A 17,476-nucleotide genomic window follows, 5' to 3' on the forward strand; every position below is an offset into this window, starting at 1 on the left:
CAAACTCACCAATGCTCTGTGATGTCCTCGTGGACAAAACAAGGCCGCGACTCGGCACGCAGGAGCATGTGCTGAGCGGCACCAGACCGACTGCCTCTGTGGAGCTTTTATACATCTATACACACACACCACACTGCTTTTGGAGTCACAGCAACACCACGGAGAGCTCTGCCAGAGCCCACCCGTGCCGGACCTCCCCCTGTCCCACCGGCAGGTCGGCCTCAGGCTCAGAACAGGGTTTCCGCAGTTACCTCCAGGCGTTTAAATGGCTTTAAGAAGCCGCCTCCCCGCTCCACACAGCTCTAGAGGCACCACGGGCGGCCCCGGCCCCCGCGGCGGACCCCGATCCTGTCAGGGCAGCCCGAGGCGGGGCCGGGGCCGGGCCGCCTCCTCAGCGGCGCGCACTGCGCCTGCGCGCTGCCGCCGCGCCCAGAGAGGGGACGCTCCGAGAAGCCGGCGGCGCGCGCGCGCTGTGGCGGAGACGGGAGCGCGCGAGGCGGCGCGGGCCGCTGATTGGCTGGAGGGCACGAGCGCTCCGGAGGCCCGTTGGCGCAAGGAGAGCGCGCGCGCGCGCTGGCGGCGCACGGCCTCGGCCGCCGATTGGCCGAGGGAAAGGGGGAGCGCGCGGGGGTGAGCGCACGCACGTCCGCCGCCGGAGAAGAGTCCGCCTCGTGATTGGCGAGCAGGCGGCATCGCGCGGAGCGGGAGGGGCGGGGCTGGCGGCCTCGGCTGCTGATTGGCTGACGGCGGCGGAGGGGGGGGTGAGGCGGGCGCGGGCTCAGATTGGCGAGAGTGCGCGCGCCCCTGCGGAGGCGTACTCGGATTGGCTGGGCGCCGCGAGGCGGCGGGGGACCGTTGGAGCGGGGAGGCTGAGGCGTTCGGCCGCCCGTGTCCGTGCAGCCGGCGGCGGCGTGGCGGCGAGCGGCGGCCGGAGCCCGCAGGAACGGTGCGTCCCGCGCCCGGGCAGCCCCGGGACCCCCCGACCGCCGCCCCCGGGAGAGGTGCGTGCCCGGCGGGACGGAGGCAGGCGCTGGCGGGGCCGAGGCGGGCCCGCTGCGAGCTCCGCCGCCGCCCGCGGGGTGGGAGCGTGCGGGGCCTCGTAGGGAGGAGGGTGCCCCTGCTCCGCCGCTGCCCGGGCAGGGTGCAGGGGCAGGCGGGCGGGCAGGCCCGGGGCGCGCCCCTCCCGCCTGCGAGGTCTTGGCGGCAGCGCCCAGCCGGAGCCCCTCGCCTCGGCCCCGGGAGCTGCGGGTGCGGTGGCGGGGTTTGCCCAGCGCCGCGCCTGGCGCGGAGGAAGTGCCGAGCGGAGCGCCCTGCGGGAGGCCCGGGAGGGAGGAGAGCTGCGCTGCCGCCTGGGGTGCCCCTAAACGGGCCCGGGATACCTTGGAGAGAGCCTCGCAGGTTCACCGGCCCCACGCTCCGTCGTCGCTGCTCTCTTTGTGGAGCCCGTTGGCAGCGGGAGCAGTCCTGGCACCCGGGTCGTTTTGGCTGCGGCTTACTGTTTCGGCTTGTAGCAGACAGATGCTCGCATAGGCGCAGAATCTGCAGGCTTCGTTTCTTTGTAATTAACAGGAGACACAATCAGGGCAGAAGTAGCATAATCAGCGTTGTAACTGCAAAATAGGGAGGGAGGTGTTGTTTTTCTGTGGAAAACCATGTCTTTCTTGGAAAAAAAAGTCTTGTTTTTTTCCCCCCAATCTTTCTAGATTGTCTCTAAATGTTTGAAGAAGGAACGGAGCCCAGGAGACTGGAAGTTGCTCTGAGAGACTTCTCAGTGTAATTCAGGTAATGTGATCTCTTGTGACTACCTGTGGTATTGAACTTAAAAACTTGTGTTATGGAACTGATTTCAGTTGCCCGTTTGTTCATTCTCTCATAACTGATAGTGAAATTTTTCATTTATGACAAACTTGTGGTATGAAGTAGTGATTTCTGCATTTTCTGTGAGGTATTGGGCATGTAAAAATATTCCTATGTGAGATGCAATCCTGTATTTAAAAAACCCTACACAATTACGTTCTAGAGCAACAGATCCCTTAGCTGGGGAAGGCGAAGCTGATGGATATTCTTATGGAGACCTAGGAGACCCTTAGTGGTATGCAGAGCACCAGCGTAGTACTTTCTTCTTTCAGAGGGGATTGGTGAGCCACTGAGAATGGGCTGGACAGCACAAGGATACTTTGAAAGTTGTTTCTGTGCTGCTTGAAAATGCATGTCTAATAGCATCTGAGTTATTAAAGTTAGAATTTGGTCAGTAGCTGCGCATGACTGTCCTTTAAAAATGCTTCGTACTTTCAGTTTTCTTTTCTTAACTCTGGTTCCTAAAACTGACTGTGTAGTCTGATGCTCTGTCTGGCGTGGCTGCCCAGCGACAGAACATTCCACACGCCTGAACCAGCAGTTCAAAAAGTCAGAAGTCTCAGTTCCAGGTTTTAAAACTTGGAAGATGCTGGACTGAAGAATCGTGGTTTTTTCTAATTCTTTTTTCCCCCCTCCCCCTCCTTTCTTTCTTTTCCCTGATAAGTGTATAAGAGCCTATAGTACTAGATGATATCATAAAGTGCACCCGAAGGAAAGGTGGTAACCCAAAAGCATTGATTTAAGACTGTTGCATTTTGCATTTCCTCTTCTCCAAAGGATATTTTGGATTAATGGGGAGTTTAGATAAAAGGGCAAACGTGCTACTGACCTGAAGACTTCCTTTTTAGGGAAGCTGGAAAGAGGAGAATTAGTCATTGTAGACAGTGTAGGGCAGGTTGAGCAGTAACCTCTCTCACCAGAACATGTACATTTTGTAAGGCTGTCCGTGGCCTATGCTACTGCCTTTTCTGAAGTTCTTTTCCAGACTAGTCAATTCATGTCATGTTTCTAGCAACATTATTCCTTTGACCCTTAAATCCTTGCTATGCTTTCATCTGTCCAGGATGCTACTCCAGAGGTAGCTTGCTTAGGTTATTGCCTTCAGCATATTGTCCCATTTAAATCCTATTTGGGTTTCTGCTTTTTATCGTTATCATACACAGGATTCTTGTCTTTGTTTTGTACTGTTTGATGATTTATCCCCAGTCTGCTGCTGAGGTCTTGGTCAGTACCAGGAAGGGAGCTCCCCACTCTGGTGTTTGGGATGCCAGAGTTTGTTGCCTGCTTGTTACATGATCTCACATTTAAGGGGGCACATCCAGTAGACCTCCATGTAAGCATCTTGACACCTCCCTCATAGTTCACTAAAGGTTTTGTTGTGATGAATGCAGAAGCCGTGACAGCGTTTAGACTGCTGGCAGGCTGCTCAGTATTGTCTCAAACGCCCTGCTTGTCTGCAGCAGGCTGCTTCTTGTCTTAGGCTGTAGGTTATTTACAACGGTGAACTCCTTTATACGGTGCAGCTAATACGTTCGGGCTTCTGGTTTATCACAGAACTGAGGTGTTTCAGTAATAATATACATTTTAAGAAGTTAAGTGATGAGTGGTATAGAAGAAGCCATAATGCAACAACAAGCGCTTTTGCAATATCATAAAGGGTTGATAAAAAGGCATAATTTTTCCATCAGTTTAATTATACTACACACTGAGTACCACAGGGTGGCATTAAGAGTAACAACTTGCCATTCTTTTTAGCCGTGGTTGTATATTATCTATGGTATGTTGTGCAAGCTGACAGTTTTTAGACGGAGAAAATCGAGTCTAAGTCTTGAAGTTTAAACCAATGACTTGGGGATTAGTTGGTGCATGAACTCTTTCTGCGTACTGCAGAGTCTGGCTTCATGTGGCTGATCCCTTACAAGCTTTTATAGAATTTAAATGATGTATTCAAATAAGACATTTTTTGCAAATAATTTCCTAGAACTTCCTTTAAAAGGAAAGGTAAATAATTCTCTTACTCAGACATGGTAGTCTGTAGTCTTGATGCTAACGTTGTTGTTAGAGAATACATCACCTGATAGAAACGAAGACGGTTTCCCAGTAGGTGTGGATGGCTGGCTTTCAGCATTCCACTCACAGTGCAGCCTGATTCTCTTACCATTATCTATCACTGCTGCTTTTTTTTTCCCCTTGTGGTTTCAGCATTATGTTATCTGGTGATAAGGATTTGAATTAATATTTGTATTAAGTTAATATTTCTTTTTTTTCCCCTTGAGTACCAGGGAGAAGAAATCATGATTGTATCTTGTATGTTTGGTTTAGTGTTTAAACAGGTTTCTACTAATAAACTGTGGCTAAACTTAAATAGTTTCATGGGTCTTTTCCAGTCCTGTGGGCTTTCAAGGGCTACTAGGAGGAATGAAAGTATTTTAACTTCTCAGCTGTGCTTAAGTAATACAGATTTATAAAAATACTTACACCAATGAAGATTTTTGGGTAACCTAAATCTGGAAGAAATGGTAGGAGATCTTATAATGTGATACCTGTTGTGGAGTTTTATTTGGCCAATTGTATCTCTTTGGAAATGAATGGAATTATGACAGTAGGTACCAATTCATATCTAAATTCTAAAAAGATTGGATGTATAAAGCGTGTATTGTAGTTACAAAACACTTAAAATGATAATAACTCTACTGTAAGTAGTTACTGACTGATTGCAAGTGTGAGGTATTTTTTAGGCTTTATCAGTCTTGCTGCTTTCAAGTGCAGCTTTTTACTTCATTTAAGAGGTGGAGGAATGAGGAGGGTGTTTTGCCATAAAGCAAACGGTGAGGGAGCTGAGTGCCTAATTTAAATTTATTTAAAACAGGGAGAAGTGACAAAGCTAAAGGATAAAAGCTCTTAGTTTTACAGAAGACAATGGCAAGCATGATCAATTAAAGTGAAGTTTTACAACTGGCTTATTTTGTTTTTTCTTTCTTAAAGAAAGAAAAAAACTTCATTTGTGTCCACAGTTGGTCAGACACTTGGAATGTTGTGGAATCACAGATGATCAGGAAAGAAGCTGTCAGAGTTCTGCATGTGTTAGACGTGTACGTGGGAACAGCGATAGAGGACCATGTAGAGCTGGATGTGAAGGACTGAATATTCTAAAAGGGATTTTTTGCATATAGTCTGCAAAGAGCAGTTAGATGAGAGAAGGTAAAGAGCAGACTGAGAAGAAACTTAATGGTGACAGTAAACACGAAGAAAACTTGACTGGGTAGTAGTATCAGTTAACTTGCTATATGATTGTGATCTACAGGTTGTATAGCAGAGCAGACAGCAAATTATTTGCAAGTAGGTGTGCTATGAAATATGCACATTAAAATGTTTCTTGCCCTGTTTACCTAGTGGATGCAACCGAAATATGGTTTGGGGTTTTTTTAGTACCCTGCAATATGAGCAAGCCTGCAAGTCTTGAGAGGCTTAACGAGGATTGAACGGTGGAGCAGCCTAGCTGTGGGGGCATGGTAGAGTTACCTCCAGGGGAAGAGGTGCTTTGGGGCAGGCAGAATGCCATGTAGAAAGCACAACAATATTTGAGTTTGTTTATTTATATTACTTTTTTTTGCAGTGCTTATGGAATGTTATCTTTTTAATTATCGTGTGTTACTCTTTTATTTATTTATATAGAACGATCACATCAAAGGAAACACTGAGGCAGTAGGGAGGCATTGGTGGTTTTGACAACTAGTTTGGGTACAGCCAAATTTTTGAAGAAGGCATTGTATGTTTCTGGCAGCTCAGACAAAATTAAGGTTACCTGGGACTATGTATGTGTTCACTTTCCCGTTGACTGTGGCAAAGGGCAGATATACCTTTAAGTTTAGATTAAGGTAAATTCCTTATTCTATACTCTTATACCCTTTTAGTAATGTCTAACACTTTAAAAAAAAAAAAAAGATCACTTGTAGACTTGTGAAGTTGGTGAGGATGATTTTACATTTTAAGTTAATGTAGGAGATAAAATTATCATTATGTAAAAAATTAAGCTTGGGTAAGCTTTTCCCCCCCCCAATTCAGTTGTGATAGTGAAAGTAGTTTGTGTTTCCAGGTGTTTGTCACTACCCCTTTGACTGGAATTTACCATCTCTACAGGTGTGCCAAAGGAGCAGTTTGTGTGGACTTTTTCTGATGTGCTGAGACTTTTAATCTGAGGTGATTACATCTGAAGCGAGGTGGGAAGGGAAGGTCTTGCATGGATTGCTGTTAGGTGAAGATGGTAACAGGTGATAGAGAACTAGAGGTGATGACAGATACTGAAAATGGTATTATCTTCTACTGATGTGGATGTGTTGGGAGGAGAGCACTGTTTGTGCTCCATACTGTCTTCTGCCAGCCTGAGATCAGGGTTACTTTGCATTCTGCCAGTGTTCACCTATGGATGTTATCCTGCTGGTGGTGCATTCCTTACTCTGTTCATGCTCGATCTGTTAATCTAGGTTAATGGAGAAAAGGGCAAAAATGTAACTCAAAACATTTCCTAATAAATATGTCATTCTGGTGAAGAGGCAATTTTAGAATTCTCACTTGTGCTCTAGTAAGTAGTTCTGGGAACCTGCAGATTAAAATGGCTAGAAAGGGTTTTGTAAGATTCATATTGGAAAAGCTGGGAAGCACAGATTGCACTGAAATCCCCTCCAGTGTTATAAAGATGATGAGCCTTCCCTTCCTGAGAGGGAGAGGTAAGCTATTAATTAGGATATTTCCAACTTCTTAATGTTTGAAAATCATGGTGTAATTATTTCTGATCTTATCTAACACTAACACTGCTTTATTTTAAGGAAACAATTTTAACGGCTAAATTTGCTCTTGTTTGCAGGCTCGTGGTAAATCTTATGTATAGACATTACTTTTAACTTCAGCCTCAAAATCAAGAGGGTGGGTTGTAAAAACCCATTTCTAGTCCTCAGGCTTTTGGGCAATAAAGAAAAATAAGAGTTTGTGATGGCTCTCCAGTTATTCAAGAACAGCGTTTTTGTATTCTAGGCACTTTGTGTCCCGACTTCTATACATCCTCTCTTTAGTTTGCTGGAACACAGATTTGCCTATGCAATATGTTTTTAAACACACAGTGTTGTCCTTAATAGCTTGCAGTTTTCCTGTTCCCCATGCTTAACAATTCCCTGTTCGCTGAAAATGAATATATAATGCTATGTGCCTAAAATAATACCTTGTAGTACTCTTCTAAAGCTGGCTTTGTTTTTGTGACTTTAACTTCCTAAGAAGTAGGCTACTAACATACAGTGCCTACTGGCGGTCTCATCAACCTGTCTATAGTCTTGCACCTGACATGTAAATTCTGTAGGGCAGGGATTTCTTTCTGTTCTGGGCATTGAACAAATAGTTACATCGTGAAGTGAAATCTTGTTGTGTTACAGGAATTCAGTTTGGAACTCTACCTGGATTTGATTTTTTTCTATTTTGCCTTGAGGTAATCTGGAGCTTCTTTTTAAAATAGCGTTAAAAGCTTTTCAGAGAAACCCATGATTAAATATTGTTACTTGTTCCACCTTCGTTTAACTCGTGTCTAGTAAAATCTTTATCAATTTCTTACCAGGTGGGAAGATAAGATTGCTGGTCTCATGCTGGGGCTTAGACCAATGTTATGGTTGTTTTCCGTAACAGTAAATTAAAGCAATCAGGACTGGCTGAGGATGTGTTGCTGCACGCAATGTCCTGTAGAAACAAAACAGATGGCATTTTATGCCTTGAAAAAATCCTTCAGTTTAAACAGGAGTGGCAAGGCATGGAGTAAGGAAATGTTTAGTTCTTAGTACTAATTTTTTTTTCCTAAACTACTTGATTGCCCATTCATTTTCAAGAAAGTTTACTGTATAATATATGTACGTGTTTGCACAATCTTCTTTAAGAGTAGCTTTTGATCCACTGTATTTATTTAAAAAAAAAAAAAAGGAACCATTGACTTGTATAGAATTTCTCTGCAAAGTTCTAATCCATTCTCTTGGTCTTCGTCTAGTGGGTTTTTTCACTTATGCCCTTCTTCTAGACTGAAGTCAGTTTTGACTTGCAAAGATCTTACGCAGGTGTTTGAGTCCAATATGTGTAAGGAAGCGTTATCTTAAAAATCTGTGAGAGATCCAGACCTTCACGTTTTTAGGAAACTATGCTGCTAGACGATGTGTATTATTTCTCAAAGATGCTTTGTTAATCCTGTTGCTGTAGATACAGAAGTAGCGTTTTAAAGTATTTTAATACTTTTGTGCACATTTGCTTATGCTTCAATTACTTATCCCATACAGTGATGGGAACAGAGTTTGAAATTTTAAGTTAAACTGGGAGAATTGTCAGAAATGGTTGAAATATACTTTAAAAGAGATGTTGCTAGTCTACTTGCATAAGTATAAAAGGCTCATCTTTTGTCTTCCTGGGTTTTGGTCAAAGTGCGTTAGATGTGTCCCCCTGAAATAATTTCTAGATCGCTTTCTTTTTCCTAGTAAGAGGCTTAGGGGAGTGAAGGAATACTTTTAATCAATTACATATATTAAGGTTTGACTGCTGATAAAAGGGAGATCGGAATATGAACCAAGAGAGGATGAAGAACAAGGAAATGAGTAAGATGGCATCAGATATTTTGCATGGAGAGAGAGGGAGATGAGGGAGTGAAATAAATCTTTGTGGGTTTTTTGTTCTAATTCTTAGTAAAGAAAAAGTAAAAATACTTCAGCAACTTTTTACTGAAATCTGTCCAGGATGAATAAATGTAAGCATCTTTATATCATAAATGAATTCATTTTTATACTTTAAAATTAACAAAGCATTTATGACAATTTCAAAATTATTTAAAATTATTTAAATCCAGGGGCAGTTGAAGCCATACAAGTTTAGAAGCCCAAAACAAATTATTGAAGTCCTAAACCAGATGCGACAGCAGTAACTTTTTCTGCAAGTACAGATATGCCCTGAATTTTTATTCAATACCTTCATCTCAATGACAGGTTCATTCAAATTTTTAAAAGTGAATGAACTGACAAGGGATGAAAGCTTGTCTTTAAACCACAGACGAAGATCTGTTCCTTCTAATTAGAAAATTGGCAGAAGGTTACTAAACTTCCTTCACTGTGTATCGAGTACATTTAAGATCAACATATGTCCCAAAATGGTATTCTGAATTTTTTCTAATTAAAAGTTACATCTGAACATAAATAGGTATAAGGACTATCTTACCCTCACACAGCAACTGCAGTCTTCTTATCAGTGATATCAAATATTGTTTCTGCTGGTAAAGTGCAACATCAAGAATCTCAACGAACTCAAATTTAATAATTTGTAAATTAACTTGTATTTCTTTGTTCTTGTGTTTGGCTGATGAGGCTCCATTTCAATGCACACCAATGTCTGGAAATGGTTATCAAATCATAAAGATCAGCATTTCCTTTGGAGTATATCCTAAAGGTGGAAATGCAAAATAAACAAAATTGACTTTAAAGTAAAAAAAAAAAAAAAAAAACAAAACAAAACAAAAACTCTCTAGCTAATGAACTGATTTAGTGACTAAATTAGAGTAATCAAAAAGCAGTCAGGAAGCACCTGAAATTGCAGATATGGAACCCAGATGGCGAAGTTTCAGTTTATAGTCTCTAACGTAGTAGGAAGTCAATATAAAAGCAGTTAGGGAAGAATAGAAGTGTGACTCCTTAGATGGTGGCTATAGTTAGCGCAAGAATATAAAGGCTGCAGTATTAGCTGAGATTAATTACATAGTCTGTCTCCCTCCCTTCGATTTGAAGAGGAAAAGCTGCTTTTTTAGGCCGTTACCTACAGCTGATGAGCTCCAAGAAGAGCGAAACCTTTTAAGATAGGTCCTGTAGTATTGGCCTAACAACCTTCAGCATGGCTTGCTTGCGTTCATGCTTGTGTTCAAGCTACAGGTGTGATCAAGAACCACAGAAATGTGTGGTCCAGAGTCATCAGTGGCTGAACCTGTTCGAGCAAGTCAAGGGGAAACCAGTCGTTAGGTTTTACTTTTTATTTATGTCGTTGGGTTTTATCCAGCCAGATGTGTGTATATATATAATGCATGCAGGTGTTGTGGGTGTGGGAGAGAGCTTTGAAAGGTAAGGAAAATGGGGAACTGTGAAACAGAAGAATGGAATATAAACAGGAAAAGGGAAAAAAAAACAAACGAGAGAAATAAGAGAAATGCTTGAGTTTATGGTGCTATTGGAAGATATTTTAGATGGTGACTGACTGTAGAATTCTCCACGTTTATTGGTGTGAAATTTTATAAATTAGCTTTTATATAACTCAGTCATAGAGGTTACTCATGAAGCAATCGAACAGTGTTACTGTAGCTATTGAAAGAGTGAAAAGGTGGATGGATAAAGGGAAGTGGGTCAACTTTTTGAAGGTTTGCATCAAACATGCTTAACTAGTTTTGTAAGGTACTATATCTCACACAATTCTTGTGCTTTAAGGTGAATGTTACTTTGCAATGTGTATACAAGTAACTGTTAGCATTTAATGATTTTTTTCTGATATTATTTAGTAATAATGAAACTATGTTTCTTTAGTGAATGTTTTACTGCAGTGCAGATAATTCCTTGCTGATTGTCAACATTATGATTTTAAATAGTAGGCATCTTGAACAAAAATCTCCCATGGGACTTGGGGCTAGTCTTCCCCTTGCAGTAAAAAAAAAAATCCTTTTTTATGTATGTATGCAGACATACAGATATATAAGTAAAAATAAATTATCATATTACAATGTCTCGGTAATTTTCAACAGCCTCAGCCTCTAATCTGAATACTTAGAGAAGTGAGTTGAGCGCATGTATCATGACAGAACTGGTTGAAATTGGAGCAGGTTGTGGCTTACTTTCAATATCTCTGAAGTTCAATCCACAAACGCAGTCTGCACGGTGTCAGGCGCTGGCTACAGCAGGAAATTCGGCTCTTGAACTTCCGTTTCTGATGTCAGCTTCAGCATACTTGGCTGTTACGACTTCGAGACTGCAGTCAGTATTAGTACCTGTACTGATTTCTCTGGCACATGAAAGAGCAACTCTTCTTTAAACAAAGTTGCTGCCTCTTGACATAAAGCAGAACCATATTCTGTGGAACCAGCACCATTCTTACTTGAAATTCCAGCACTGTTCTGTCACTGCAGGGAGGAAATTCTGTATTTCACTGAGTCAGACTTGAGCAAAGCACTTGTGCGCTCTCTTGCGAGTTTTCTGTACTTCCACCTTAGGTGGTGAGTGTAAATTTAGCCCATGCTGTCTGAGCAAGAACTGATGGGAAGACCAAAACCTGTGGAACTAACATTTACTTCCAGCTCTCCATGTTTATCAGAATCCTTGAAACTTTGGGAGACATCCAGCCAGAAGAGATTGGCTCAGGCATGCAAATTCAACTGCAGCTGGTTTTAACAGCCTTTAAGGAAAAATGCAGTAGGTTGAACCTACTCTTTCTTAGTCCTTATTCTTAAGTGAACCAAGAGCTGTTGTAATGCAAGTGGCCTCTCTGGATCGCCAAAGGTTACAAAAAGCTTTTTGAGGAAGAAATACCTATGGAAGTCATCCAGGACAGACCATGTAGACTCACTGTCACAGCACCATGACTGGAAGCAGAGTAAGTTATTTGGTGACACTGCTTTTGCTAGAATAGCAAAACAGGATGTTCATCGTGAAATGCCTCTGGGTGTGAAATTCACATCTCTATCAGAGGGGAAAAATCTGAAATCTGATAAAGATTGGCGGCAGTACAGATGGTTTGTGTCCAGGCATATTTCTCTAAGTACTGGAATTTTCAGCCTTTGGTTGCACTGAGTGTTATTCTTGAGTTATTTATATGTGCACCAATTCTATACGTTTTGAAAATCTGCTAGTCTCAGCACTTGAAGCAATCTGGAGACCTCTGATTTTTCTTTCGATTCAGTTATGAGTATAGTATTTACTTTGACCATGACTTCTGTGTGTTTGTAGCAGGAGAGAAAATAGGTTTGTTTTATATCAGACAATATAGATTTCTAATTTGGAAAACACTGGGGTGGGGAAAGGGAAAGGAAAACAAAAACAGACTAACACACTATCTGACTGCTAAGAATGGCTCGGTATAGGGTAGAGGTAAGAAAAACATACCCTTCTACTCTAAGAGCAAGGTTACATTTTTGGACAGAAGGCAAATACAGCTAAAGTCAGAGATAATTCCTTGTAGTCTGTTCATCCCCAGGTTGACTCTGTCACTGTCGTGAACGATGGTGGATAATCCCAAATGGTAAGTGACCAGAGGGTGAACAGTGAGGTGTCTGCTGCAGGAAATCATATTAAAAATGCAAACCAATTCTTAAATTTAGAAGGACTCTGTTAGCACTTGAATTTCATCTCCTCTTTTATTGTCCAGTGTAGAGGCACGTAAAGTTATGCGAATAAAGGGGTGAGAGAAGGGAGAGGATAAACAGGCAGTTCTAGGTTTATACGTCCGCTCCTAGGCTCTGAACTGTCCCTCAGGAATAGTATCCCTATGCTGTAGTATAGTTCTGTGAAAGCTTCAGACCAATGCTCAGTCATGGTCCAAAAAAACCCCGACCTAAGACAATATTAAGAGTCTTTTAAAAAAATAAAAAAGAAGACAAGAATGTTGTTATGGCTGCTGTATAAAGCAGTGGTGTGCCTACATATTGAATACCCTGTTCTGTTTCTCCATCTCTGAAAGCAGATGATGGAACAAGAAGAGGGGTGGTAGAAGATGATAAAGATCAGTCATACGAGTGTTTTCTGTGCAAGCAACAGCTAGTCTCCAGATTCTTGTGCCTAGAAAAGAGATAATGTCTGAAGATTGTTCATGTCTTGTCCGATGCAGAAATGGGTGGAGGCAGGAGGAAGCATAAAATGGAACTAGCCAGAAACGAGTGTGAAAGTAGCAGAAAGATGATGAGGAACCATACTTTTGGTCTGACACAGTATGGTTATCCTTATGTTTCTATTTAAAATAAACAAACAAAAACCACACCCCTACAAGTTTCCAGGAGTGCAGAATGGGATTTTACAGGTTTCTCGATCACACAGAAGAACCACAGAGAAGAGAAGACTCTATTACAATTTTAACCCGGACTTTAAAGCAAAATCCAGCCTTTTCAGAATAACTACAGTATGACATCTCTGAACCTAATTAGAAATATTTTTAGAATTTTCTGTGAAATGCAGAGGGGTTTGATTTCTAGCTTTATACAAATAGCAAGAGGTGTTGTCTGAATCTCAAAGTGCTTGGCTTTCAAGAAGCTGAAGTATCTCTGCTGGCAAGTGAGACTTTTTTGCTGCAAGGACCTTTTGGGGAACTTGCTTTTCTGTGTAATTATTCTGAGGTTCAGTGGTGGTTTAGAGTTGGGGAAGGGAGAAAGCAGGTTCGTTGGTTAAACACTACTAATCCCCAGGCTTGGTATCTTAATGCATGGACTCTTTTGGTGAACTTTACCTTTGAAGCATTCGAAGGGGAGACAGCAGGAAGGGTAAGGGAAGAAATGAGAAATCACTAGGCCTAGTCTATAGAAAACAATTGTACTGTCTAGCATGAGCAAGTCTCAGACTGGATGGAGGTCAGGCACCTTGTACTATGGCCAAAACCACAGAAAGCCATGTGGCATGTTTGGGTTTTGTGTATGCAGTTTAAGACTATGCTTGAGAAACACTCAAGTTAGGATTTAAGATTTCCCTTTCAGTCTTGGCCATTCCTTTTCAAATACATGCAATAAGATACAGTGTTTACTGTTGCTTTTATAAAAGTCTGATTAATACTTAGGGAAGTTTTCTATTAAAACTCCCTTATTAGGAGGATTCATCTTTTTGATTCCTGCATGGGTTCTTCATCTGCAGGTTCTAATGTCTGTTGGCATTTGCACCTTTGGGTAGCATGTAGCTTCATGTACCAAAAGCTACAGGAAAATTGAATGCATTTTATTATTATATTTCATTGGTAGAGGAAATCTTAAATTCAGAGTTACTTTATTTTGGAAAAGCTGGGGTTTTTTCTGCTGTTTGTGGCAATTTTGATCCTAGCCTCTCATCTTTCAGTTTGTCCAAGTCAAATAACGCTCTGTCTTCTGTATATGGCCATTCCAGTCATTCCTGCACAAAGCCATGATCCCTGTTCATCTTTACTTCTCACCTCCTTGTTCAGTCTGTTGTGGTTTTCCATCCTGGGCTTTTCCTAGTTACATGCGCATTAATTGTTTTAGTCACCCCTCTTTGTTTGACCCTTCCTTGGCTCCTCAGCTTTCTTGATATGCCTGTGTTGATTTGGACTCGTAGGAGCACAAAGTGCATTTGATACAAGGAATGACAAAATAAGCTGAGATCCTTCAATGTGGAAGAGAGGCAGCTGTGGAGAAGATATGTTGGAGATGTATAAAATCGTGAATGTCGTGGAGAGGGTGGATAGTGATTGATTGTTCCGTAGCTGTCTGTAGAAGAGCTTGTGAGGCTTCTGAATCTGCTAGGAGGAGGCAGGCACAGAAAATCCAGGGAGGTGATTTGTTGCGCTGCGGGTTTCATGCTCGGGAATTCTTGCTGCAGAGTGGTGTGAATGTCAAATGTTTATGGGCAGTAAAGGGACAGACACACAGGCTTGTGTGGGGAAGAAGCTGTTGGTGGTTGCTAAATAGGGACAATCACTTTGGCTCAGGAAGTCTTGGCACTACAAACTTCTGGAACTTGAAAAGAAGTTCTTGAGAAGTTTTACTGTATGCTTGCCCCATTCTTGTATTCTTCCTTGCGCATCTGCTCCGGTTTCCTTTTGGAGATGTGATGCTGCATTGGCAAGCTGGGTTTGGCCCAGTAGCATGCTGTTACTCTCTTAGTAGAATTTTGCAATAAAATAATGAAGGCTTTTAAGCATGACTAAGCACGTTTCTTCTAAATCCCTCTTTAGCGTTTTATCTGAGTTCTTTTTGTGACTCAAGTCGAACAAACTTGATCCAGGTTACTGTTATGGAAACACTCGGGTCCAAAGCTGATGTTTTGTGAATGTCTAAGAACTTCCTTCTGTTGACAGTGTAAAGTAGTGACAGCTTTAGATGCATGTTTCTGCTGTCCCTTTTGTAGCAATATAGTGCCTGGTTGTAGGCATGGACTTGGGACTTCTTCAGCATAGAGTGATCATATAGTGTATGCTATATAGTTAGCACATACTAAAATGGTAGCATATGCTAAAGAGAGAGCACAACAATGGAGTACTGTTCTCTAAGACAGGCATTGGTCTCTGGATACTGCTTATCCCAAGCCCCGCTGATCTGTTGGGGTTTTGAAGAACAATGAAGTAGATACCAAGTGTTTAGAAGCAGCTCATCACGAAATGTGAAGGACAAAACTGGATGAAAAAAACCCTCATAAGTACCGGTTCAAACATGTAGTGTGACACTGGAGAACCCCAGTGCATTCACACTGTCCTCTGTTGGTATATTTGAGCATCTTTTCCTCCACATATGTCGGTTGTAAGGTGAGCATCCACCTTGAGAATTTTTGTCTGCCTTGTCATTTCAATCCGTGCATGTTTCTTGGCACTTTTCTCATGCATTGTGCCACAAATGTTAAAACAAACAAACAATGCACAACCAGCCGAACAAAAAACCCACCAAAAAATCCCCACCAAAAAACCAAACCAAACACCCCCCACCCCCTTCAAACAAACAGAACCAACCAAACCAAGAAAACAGTGCAGAACAAACTGCAGTTTACCTTTCTTGTTTTGTGATGTTGAGCACTGTAATTTGCATCCTTAGCATAATTGCAGTTATACTGGTTTTAGTTCATTCCTGTTTTGAACTAAAGTGTGAAGGTGAATATAGACTTCCCATCTTTCTTCTTTCCAGCTTCATCAGTAAGGGATCCTTCTGTATCGGACTGTGCAGGCTTTAAAAACAGGTTTGTCAGTTGTTCTAATAGCTCTCGTATGACTAATGTAATTTCCACAACTTTCCCAAATATCTGCCAGCTTGTCTTTTCTCCCTCCATTCCGACTATTTGTCTTTAGAATGTGTAACTCTCTGGCCCAGAAAGATAATTTCCTAGATGTTTGCCCCCTCACAGATAATAGCAGGAAAGAATCAGCAAGGAGAGCTTGTGAATCTAAATAGTAACATTGATTTTTTTTTTTTTTTTGGTGAGCAAGTACAGGATTATTGAGCTGTTCCTCTAATGAAAATTTCAAATCTTTTTGTCCCTTCAAGAAAGGAAAGAGACTTGGAGGAGGTCCTGAGGCAATATTCCTTAGGACATGATTTTCCTGAGGCCATACCTGAAAAATCTGTACAAGATAATTCCTGAGTAATGGGTTAATCAGGCTTTGTTGATGTGTCCCTGCAGCACTTCATAATCACGGAGGGACCGGTTTACTTATTCAGATCTCATTTCAAGGACGTTGCTGAACAGATGATTCACTCATTTGCTTTGCAGAGAGCATGAAGGGTAATGCTAGCTCCTTTAAAATTTTAAAAGTGTATATCTTGGTCAATCTACTATTTAGCTGTGAATTATGTATGACAGTGTTCTATGACCGTGGTCCATGCAGCTTGAATGGCCTCTTAAAGTCAAATCCTGGCACCTGCAAAGCAATAAAGTGTCTTTAGGGAAAGAGATTGATGTCGTGGTACTAGCATGACTTTAAATGTACATGTTACCAGACAACAGCAAAATTAATTGCAGCCCTTAATATACAGTATTAGTCTCGTACCCTGCTTCATCTCTGCCTTTAGTTCTTTCCTCAGCCCCGTCTGTGCTACTTGCACAGCCCTTCGAGCGGCGGCGGTGGTGAATGGGAGCGTCTGGCGTTGCCATATGCTTTTTCTTGCTGGTTGGTAGCATGTCTCTGCGCCTTCTGTGAAAGCACGGTAGGAAGCCTGTGCTCGTGGGTTTAGCTGGAATCCATGGGCTCCGGGAGGTAATTTCTGGGATAAACGGTGGTTACGGCATCTCTCGTATCACTCTATCTTGCCGCTCCAATGTGAGACAAGTTCCCCAGGTTTGGTTCCAGCTTTGCAGAAAAATGAGATTGGCTTGGAAGCGGGGGGTTAGGAAGGTGGAATGAGGGACACGCATACCTAAAGCCCAAGGACCAGAAGATCTAATATTATCATGATTATTTTTTTTTGTGTTGCAGAAGATTCAATTTGTATTGTCCCTTATAAAATAGTCTCTACTAAAAGCAATTTAAAAGGTCAAATAACTGCATTACCCCTTGGAGTCCATCTGTTGTGGAATTCAGAGAGGCACTAGCACTTGAAATAAAGCTAATTACTGGTATGGTAACTGGCGTGCTTCAAGATGACATGCATGTTGTATGTGATGAGGGAGTAAAGAGAATAGTAGTTCCAAAAACTCGTAAGCTTGGGGCAGTGTATGAGGATAGCTGGAACTTGTGGGTGAACAAAATGAATCGCACGGGCGAAGTTTCCCAGTGTCCGGCTCTTTGAACACCTGCTTCAGTCTACAGTGACCTACAGCTCGAGATAATGCATTGTGAAGAACCTTGGTTGAGAAGATAAGACATATCTTCTCATATACGTTTGTGTATATTCATTTAACTTCATAAAATTGTTTTATTTTAGGAAGCTGAAAAAAAT

General features: G+C 42.1%; 1 protein-coding gene across 1 annotated transcript in view; it reads left to right on the top strand.

The window, feature by feature from the left end:
• Positions 1-1,758: 1,758 nt before the first annotated feature.
• Positions 1,759-17,476, top strand: part of DTNB (dystrobrevin beta) — a 206,895-nt gene continuing 191,177 nt past the window's right edge. Inside the window, exon 1 of the mRNA XM_059835577.1 lies at positions 1,759-1,782. The gene's annotated coding sequence lies outside the window, so the exon portion shown is untranslated. The remainder of the gene's footprint in view (positions 1,783-17,476) is intronic.

Source organism: Gavia stellata, chromosome 2, assembly GCF_030936135.1.
Source record: "Gavia stellata isolate bGavSte3 chromosome 2, bGavSte3.hap2, whole genome shotgun sequence".
NCBI classification, from domain to species: domain Eukaryota; kingdom Metazoa; phylum Chordata; class Aves; order Gaviiformes; family Gaviidae; genus Gavia; species Gavia stellata.